Source organism: Arachis ipaensis, chromosome B9 (assembly GCF_059453495.1).
Source record: "Arachis ipaensis isolate K30076 ecotype BB chromosome B9, ASM5945349v1, whole genome shotgun sequence".
Lineage (NCBI taxonomy): Eukaryota > Viridiplantae > Streptophyta > Magnoliopsida > Fabales > Fabaceae > Arachis > Arachis ipaensis.
In genome coordinates, this window is record NC_142444.1 from 92,236,419 (window position 1) to 92,246,079 (window position 9,661).

General features: G+C 41.2%; 1 non-coding gene across 1 annotated transcript; it reads left to right on the forward strand.

Moving 5' to 3' along the window:
• The first annotated feature begins 8,597 nt into the window (after positions 1-8,597).
• On the forward strand, positions 8,598-8,701 carry LOC148545465 (small nucleolar RNA R71). Its single transcript, XR_015901217.1, has one exon. It is a non-coding gene; the product is annotated as a small nucleolar RNA R71 (small nucleolar RNA).
• The last annotated feature ends 960 nt before the right edge of the window (positions 8,702-9,661 follow it).

Consider the following 9,661-nt stretch of genomic DNA (forward strand, 5'->3'; position numbering starts at 1 on the left):
GGTGGTTAAATAACCAACCTAAGGCTAGCATAAGGACATGGAAACAGTTGTTAGAAAAATTCCTGAATCAATATTTCCCTCCAAAACGGATGACACAGCTAAGGCTGAACATCCAAGGCTTTAAACAAGGAGATAATGAATCTCTTTATGATGACTGGGAGAGATACAGAGAGATGCTAAGAAAATACCCCTCTGAGATGTTCTCAGAGTGGGTGCAGTTAGACATCTTCTATTATGGGCTTACAGAGAAAGCTCAGATGTCTTTGGACCACTCAGCTGGTGGATCTATACACAAGAGAAGACAATTGAAGAAGCTCAAGAGCTCATTGATACAGTTGCCAGAAATCAGCATCTGTACCTAAGTAGTGAGTCTTCCATGAAAGAAGAGGCTAAAACAGTAACTGCTAAACTCAGTCCTGTAGAACAAGTTACTGAATTCAATCAGCAATTAGATTTTCTAACAAAATAGCTAGCTGAATTCAAGGAGATACTACAAGACACAAGAATGGCTAATATGAATATAGAAGTAAAGTTGAAGCAAATAAAACAGCAGTTATCAAAACAAATAACAGAAGAGTGCCAAGCAGTTCAATTAAGAAGTGGGAAAATATTAAATACCTCACTTCAAAGCAGCAGGAAGGCAAGAAATGAACAAACTGCTACCCAAAATTCCTCTGAGGACAGTAAGAGCCCAGAGAGGAATAATTCTGGCGCTCAAACACCAGAAAAGGGTGAAGAGCTGGCGTTAAATGCCCAACCCATGCTCAGTTATGGCGTTCAAACGCCACAAACAGGCAAGGAGTGGCGTTAAACGCCCAATGGAAGCTCAGTTCTGGCGTTCAAATGCCAGAAACAGGTAAGGAGTTGGCGTCCAACGCCAATCCATCTTCCAACCCTGGCATTCAAACGTCAGTGAGGGATCAGGCACACACACGTGCTGATAACAACCCCTCTAAAATGGCTTCTCCAACCTCCTCTGTAGGAAATAAACCTGCAGCAACCAAGGTTGAGGAATACAAAGTTAAGATGCCTTATCCTCAAAAACTCCTCCAAGAGGAGCAGGATAAGCAATTTGCTCGCTTTACAAACTATCTCAGGACTCTTGAAATAAAGATTCAGTTTGTAGAGGCACTTGAGCAAATACCCTCTTATGCCAAGTTCATGAAAGAGATCTTGAGTCATAAGAAGGATTGGAGAGAAACTGAAAGAGTTCTCCTCACTGAGAAATGCAGTGCAGTCATTCTGAAAAGCTTCCCAGAAAAGCTTATAGATCCCGGGAGCTTTATGATACCATGCATATTAGAGGGTGATTGCACCAAGATAGCTTTATGTGATCTTGGGGCAAGCATCAACCTAATACCTGTATCCACTATCAGAAAGCTTGGTTTAACTGAAGAATTCAAACCAACCAGGATATGTCTCCAACTTGCTGATGGCTCCATTAAATACCCATCAGGCGTGATTGAAGACATGATTGTCAGGGTTGGGCCATTCGCCTTTTCCACTGACTTTGTAGTGTTGGAAATAAAGGAGCACAAGAGTGCTACTCTCATTCTAGGAAGACCTTTCCTAGCAACTGGACGAACTCTCATTGATGTTCAAAAGGGGGAAGTAACCCTAAGAGTCAATGAGGATGAGTTTAAGTTGAATGCTGTCAAAGCCATGCAGCATCCAGACACACCAAAAGACTGCATGAAAGTTGATCTTATTGACTCTTTGGTAGAGGAGATCAACATGGCTGAGAGTCTCGAATCAGAGCTAGAAGACATCTTTAAAGATGTTCAGCCTGATCTGGAGGATTCAGAGGAATTGAAAGAGCCTCTGAAACTTCCTCAGGAAGAGGAAAAACCTCCTAAACCTGAGCTCAAACCATTACCACCATCCCTGAAATATGCATTTCTGGGAGAAGGTGACCCTTTTCTGGTGATCATAAGATCTGCTTTAAATCCACAGAAAGAGGAAGCACTACTTCAAGTGCTAAGGACACACAAGACAGCTCTTGGGTGGTCCATAAGTGACCTTAAGGGCATAAGCCCAGCTAGTGCGCACAAGATCCTATTGGAGGATGATGCTAAGCCAGTGGTTCAACCATAGAGGCGGCTAAATCCAGCCATGAAGGAAGTGATGCAAAAAGAGGTCACCAAGTTTCTGGAGGTAGGATTATTTATCCTATTTCTGATAGCCCCTGGGTGAGCCCTGTCCAAGTTATCCCCAAAAAGGGAGGCATGATAGTGTTTCATGATGAAAAAAACAAACTGGTTCCTACAAGAACAGTTACAGGGTAGCGCATGTGTATTGATTATAGAAGGCTCAATACAGCTACCAGAAAGGATCATTTTCCTTTACCATTCATAGACCAGATGCTAGAAAGACTAGCAGGTCATGATTATTACTGCTTCTTGGATGGCTATTCAGGCTACAACCAAATTGCAGTAGATCCCTAGGATCAAGAGAAAATTGCATTCACATGTCCATCTGGAGTATTTGCCTACAGAAGGATGCCATTTGGGTTGTGTAATGCATCTGCAACCTTTCAGAGATGCATGCTCTCTATTTTCTCTGATATGGTAGAAAAATTTCTGGAAGTCATGGATGACTTCTCAATATATGGAGACTCATTCAGCTCCTGTCTTGATCACCTGACACTGGTTCTGAAAAGATGCCAAGAGACTACCCTGGTTTTAAACTGGGAAAAATGTCACTTTATGGTGACTGAAGGGATTGTCCTTAGACACAAGATTTCGAATAAGGGAATAGAGGTGGATCAAGCTAAGGTAGAGGTAATTGAAAAATTACCACCACCTGCCAATGTTAAGGCAATCAGAAGCTTTTTGTGGCATGCAAGATTCTATAGGAGGTTTATAAAGGATTTTTCAAAAATTGCAAAACCTCTGAGCAACCTGCTAGCTGCTGACACACCATTTGTGTTTGACACAGAGTACCTGCAGGCGTTTGAAACCCTGAAAGCTAAGCTGGTCACAGCACCAGTTATTTCTGAACCAGACTGGACATTACCATTCGAATTAATGTGTGATGCCAGTTACCATGCCATTGGTGCAGTATTGGGGCAGAGGCATAACAAGCTTCTGCATGTCATTTATTATGCTAGTCGTGTTTTAAATGATGCCCAGAAAAATTACACAACCACAGAAAAAGAATTGCTTGCAGTGGTTTATGCCATTGACAAGTTTAGATCATACTTAGTAGGATCAAAAGTGATTGTGTACACTAACCATGCTGCTCTTAAATATCTACTTACAAAGCAGGATTCAAAATCCAGGCTCATAATATGGGTGTTGCTTCTGCAAGAGTTTGATATAGAAATAAGAGACAGAAAAGGGACAGAAAACCAAGTGGCTGATCATCTGTCCCGGATAGAGCCAGTAGAAGGGGCGTCTTTTCCCTCTATTGAGATCTCTGAAACCTTTCCTGATGAGCATTTGTTCGCCATTCAGAAAACGCCATGGTTTGCAAACATTGCAAACTATAAAGCTGCAAGGTTCATACCCAAGGAGTACAGCAGGCAACAAAAGAAAAAATTAATTACTGATGCAAAGTACTACTTGTGGGATGAACCCTATCTCTTTAAGAGATGTGCAGACTAAATAATCTGAAGGTGTGTACCTAGAGAAGAAGCACAGAAGATCTTATGGCATTGCCATGGGTCCCAATATGGAGGCCATTTTGGAGGTGAGCGAACAGCCACCAAGGTCCACCAATGTGGCTTCTACTGGCCTACCTTCAATAGAGATTCTCGAGAGTTTGTACATAACTGTGACAGTTGCCAGAGAGCTGGTAATCTGCCTCATGGTTACGCCATGCCTCAACAAGGAATCTTGGAGATTGAGTTGTTTGATATATGGGGTATTGACTTCATGGGGCCTTTCCCACCATCATACTCAAACACTTATATTCTGGTTGCAGTCGACTATGTATCCAAATGGGTAGAGGCCATTGCCACACCCACTAATGATACTAAGACAGTGCTGAAGTTCCTCCAGAAACATATCTTCAGCAGGTTTGGTGTCCCTAGAGCACTAATTAGTGATGGGGGCACTCACTTCTGCAACAAAAGCTTTACTCTGCTATGGTCCGGTATGGAATTAGTCACAAGGTGGCAACTCCATATCATCCACAGACAAAAGGGCAAGCTGAAGTCTCTAATAGAGAACTAAAAAGAATCCTGGAACAGACTGTAAGTACCCATAGAAAGGATTGGGCGAGAAGCTTGGATGATGCTCTGTGGACTTACAGAACAGCATTCAAGACTCCTATAGGGACCTCTCCATACCAGCTTGTGTATGGTAAGGCCTATCATCTGCCCGTGGAACTGGAGCATAAGGCCTACTGGGCAACCAGATTCCTAAACTTTGATGCCAAATTAGCTGGAGAAAAAAGATTGCTCCAGCTGAATGAGCTAGAGGAATTCAGACTCACTGCTTTCGAAAATGCCAAGCTTTACAAAGAGAAAGCAAAAAGGTGGCATGACAGAAAGCTGTCATCTAGAGTCTTTGAACCAGGACAGAAGGTTCTGCTGTTTAACTCTAGACTCAGGCTATTCCCTGGGAAACTGAAATTCTGGTAGAGGGGACCATAAGTGATTACAAGTGTGTCACCATATGGCTATGTGGAGCTTCAAGACATTGATTCTAATAAGAAGTTCATTGTTAATGGACAGAGAATCAAGCATTATCTTGAAGGCAATGTTGAGCAAGAGTGCTCAAGGCTGAGGCTAGATTAAAAGCTCAGCAAGGTCCAGCTAAAGACAATAAAGAAGCGCTTGTTGGGAGGCAACGCAATGTTATTTAATTATATCTATTTAGTTTCCATTGCTATTTTATGTTTTTTGTAGGTTGATGATCATGTGAAGCCACAAAAACTACTGAAAATCAAAAACAGAATGAAAAGCAGCATTAAAAACAGCTCACCCTAGAGGAAGAGCTTACTGGCGTTTAAACACCAGTAAGAAGCAACAAGCTGGCGTTTAATGCCAGAAAGAAGCATCAAGCTGGCGTTAAACGCCAGAAACAAGTACCAAGTTGGCGTTCAACGCCAAGAAAGGGAAAAAACTGGCATTTAACGCTAGAAACAAGCAGCAGCCTGGCGTTAAATGCCAGGATTGCACACTAAGGGCGTTTTGCATGCCTCAATGGAGCAGGGATGCTAAGTCATTGACCCCTCAGGATTTGTGGACCCCACAGGATCCCCACCTACCTCACCATTCTAAATTAAACCATTTTCCTCCCATACCCACCCATTCACACACCTCCTTCTCCTCCACTTCTCCTTCTACTCCCTTCTATCTTATTTTGCTCGAGGACGAGCAAACCTTTTAAGTTTGGTGTGGAAAAAAGCGTTGCTTTTTGTTTTTCCATAACCATTTATGGCACCTAAGGCCGGAGAAACCTCTAGAAAGTGGAAAAGGAAGGCAGTTGCTTCCACCCCCGAGTCATGAGAGATGGAGCAACAAAGATAAGGAAGAGACATAGAGGAGCTCAAGAGCACCATTGGTTCTTCAAGAAGAGGAAGATGCCACCCTCACTAAGGTGGACCCGTTCCTTAATCTCCTTGTTCTTATTTCTCTGTTTTTCGTTTACTATGCTTTATGTTTATTTATGTTTGGGTCTTATTACATGATCACTAGTATCTAAGTGTCTATGTCTTAAAGATATGAATGTCCTATGAATCCATCACCTTTCTTAAATGAAAAATATTTTCTAAAAAAGAAAAAGAAGTACATGAATTTCAAATTTTAAAATAGTTTAATTATTTTGATGTGGTGGCAATACTTTTTGTTTTCTGAATGAATGCTTGAACAGTGCATATGTCTTTTGAATTTGCTGTTTATGAATGTTAAAATTGTTGGCTCTTGAAAGAATGATGAAAAAGGAGAAATGTTATTTGATAATCTGAAAAATCATAAAAATGATTCTTGAAGCAAGAAAAAGTAGTGAAGAACAAAGCTTGCAGAAAAAAAATGCGAAAAAAAAAGAGAAAAAGCATGCAAAAAAAAAAAGCCAAAAGCTCTTTAAACCAAAAGGCAAGAGCCAAAAGCCAATAGACCTTAAAACTAAAAGGCAAGGGTAATAGAAAGGATCCAAGGCTTTGAGCATCAGTGGATAGGAGGGCCTAAAGGAATAAAATCCTGGCCTAAGCGGCTAACCCAAGCTGTCCCTAACCATGTGCTTGTGGTGTGAAGGTGTCAAGTGAAAACTTGAGACTGAGCGGTTAAAGTCGAGGTCCAAAGCAAAAAAAAGAGTGTGCTTAAGAACCCTGGACACCTCTAAGTGGGGACTCTAGCAAAGCTGAGTCACAATCTAAAAAGGTTCACCCAGTTATGTGTCTGTGGTATTGATGTATCCGGTGGTAATACTGGAAAACAAAGTGCTTAGGGCAACGGCCAAGACTCATAAAGTAGCTGTGTTCAAGAATCAACATACTGAACTAGGAGAATCAATAACACTATCTGAATTCTGAGTTCCTATAGATGCCAATCATTCTGAACTTCAAAGGATAAAGTGAGATGCCAAAACTGTTCAGAAGCAAAAGGCTAATAGCCCCGCTCATCTAATTAAGACTGATCTTCATAGATGTTTTTAGAATTTATTGTATATTCTCTTCTTTTTATGCTACTTTATTTTTAGTTGCTTGGGGACAAGCAACAATTTAAGTTCGGTGTTGTGATGAGCGGATAATTTATACGCTTTTTGGCATTGTTTTTAGGTAGTTTTTAATATGTTTTAGTCACTTTTTATTATATTTTTATTAGTTTTTAAATAAAAATCACATTTCTAGAATTTACTATGAGTTTGTGTGTTTTTCTGTGATTTCAGATAATTTCTGGCTGAAATTGAGGGAGCTGAGCAAAAATCTGATTCAGGCTGAAAAAGGACTACTGATGCTGTTAGATTCTGACCTCCCTGCACTCAGAATGGATTTTTTGGAGCTACATGAGTTCAATTGGCGTGCTCTCAATTGCGTTGGAAAGTAGACATCCAGGGCTTTTCAGCAATATGTAATAGTCCATACTTTGCTCAAGGATAGACGACGTAAACTGGCATTCAACGCCAGTTCCATGTTGCATTCTGGCGTTAAACGCCAGAAACAGGTTACAACCTGGAGTTTAACTCTAGAAACAGCCTAGGCACGTGTAAAGCTCAAGTCTCAGCCCCAGCACACACCAAGTGGGCCCCAGAAGTGGATTTCTGCACTATCTATCATAGTCTACTCATTTTCTGTAAACCTAGGTCACTAGTTTAGTATTTAAACAGCTTTTAGATATTTATTTTGTACCTCATGACATTTTAGATCCGAACTTTGTACTCCTTGACGGCATGAGTCTCTAAACTCCATTGTTGGGGGTGAGGAGCTCTACTGTATCTCGATGACTTAATGCAATTATTTCTGTTTTCTATTCAAACACGCTTGTTTCTATCTAAGATGTTCATTCGCACTTCAATATGATGGATGTGATGACCCGTGACATTCATCACCATTCTCAACCTATGAACGCGTGACTGACAACCACCTCCGTTCTACCTTCGATTGAATGAGTATCTCTTGGATTCCTTAATTAGAATCTTTGTGGTATAAGCTAGAATTCATTGGCAGCATTCTTGAGAATCCGGAAAGTCTAAACCTTGTCTGTGGTATTCCGAGTAGGATTCAGGGATTGAATGACTGTGACGAGCTTCAAACTCACAAGGGTTGGGCATAGTGACAGACGCAAAAGGATCAATGGATCCTATTCCAGTATGAGTGAGAACCGACAGATGATTAGCCGTGCGGTGATAGCGCACCTGGACCATTTTTATTGAGAGGACGGATGGTAGCCATTGATAACGGTGATCCACCAACACACAGCTTGCCATAGGAGGAACCTTGCATGCGTGAAGAAGAAGACAGGGGGGAAGCAGATATTCAGAAGACAAAGCATCTCCAAAACTCCAACATATTCTCCATTACTGCATAACAAGTATTTACTTCATGCTCTTTTATTTTTTGCAATTCAGACTGATAATTATAATTAATCTCTTGACTAAGATTTACAAGATAACCATAGATTGCTTCAAGCTAACAATCTCCGTGGGATCGACCCTTACTCAGGTAAGGTATTACTTGGACGACCCAGTGCACTTGCTGGTTAGTGGTACGGAGTTGTGAAAAGTGTGAATCACAATTTCGTGCACCAATTATCTTCTTGTTGGAGCTGTGGGCATTCATCAGTATAATGACTACAATCAGCACATATGCCGCATACTCTTTGGGGTACTAACTGTTGGCTTTGCTGTGGTAGGGAAGGCTGAGCTTGTTGTTGTTGATTGAACTGTAATTGCTTCAGTAGGTTGGTCATTTCACATATACTCTGTGTAAGAGCAGAAGTCTCTGTGCTAGAGAAAACTTCTGCAACAACTTTTGAGTGGGTGCTCCTGTGCCTGTGATTCCTGGTGGATTCAACTAAGTCACTGATCAGTTGCCATGCTTCATTTGTGGTCTTGTACTTCTTTAGAGAACTATTACTAGCACCATCTAGTGTAGTCTTATCCCGAGGCTTCATGCCTTGAGTAAAATAGCTGATCAACACTAGTCTGTCAATCATGTGGTGGGGACATGCGTCCAGAAGGTTCTTAAAACGCTCCCAGTACTCATAGAGAGTTTCTGATTCACCTTGAACAATGCATGAGATCTCTTTTCTCAATCTATCTGTAACTTCAGCTGGAAAGTATTTTTCCAAAAATTCTCTCCTGAGCGTATCCCAGTTGGTAACAGTTGCTTCAGGTTGGGAGTAGTACCACTCCCTCGCCTTTCCCTCAAGAGAAAACGGGAAGGCAGTTAACAGAATAGAAGTTTCATTCGCACCCTGACGCCTAACAGTAGAACAGGCTGTCTGAAAATCCCTGAGGTGCTTGATGGGCTCCTGAGCAGTTAAGCCATTAAACTTGGGCATCAAGTTGATTAATGCAGTCTTCAGTTCAAAATCTGCAGCCAGAGTTGAATGATGCACTTGATACAGCTGCATTGTAAAATCTGGGGCTCCAGCTTCCTGGAGAGTAATCCTCCTAAGTTCTGCCATTCTATCTGCACGTGAATCAACTGAATCAGTAGTAAATTAGCTTATTTCGCTCTCAGATGGCGGTTCAGATTCGCCCTCAGATGAAACTGGTGAATTGATAACAATCACTTCACCACCCTCAGAGGCTAATCGACGTCGAGCTCGCCTAATACGTGAAATAGTTCTTTCAATTTCAGGATCAAACACAGCTAAGCTCGGATCAGGCAGTGAACGCGTCATTCAATGAAAGAAACATATAGCTCATGGTAATAAAATAAAAATAAATTATGCAAATAAAAATAAAAATATGTACACTAATTAATAAATCAGCACACAATTACAACTCCCCGGCAACGGCGCCAAAAACTGGTGCGTGGCAAAAATTAGGCCAATTAAGAGATTTTAAATAAGAGGGCAGCATTGCGAGTATAGCTCTTAACCAGCTAAAATCTGCGTCACCAATTTAGAAAGGTGTCACAAAAATTTAGAATAAAAATACTGGGAGTATGAGTTCCAGGTCGTCTCCCAACGAGTTGCAGGAAAGGGTGCTATTTTATTAATTAGGAATTTTCTGTGAGTTTGAGAGTTGAATAATGAGCAATTAAATAA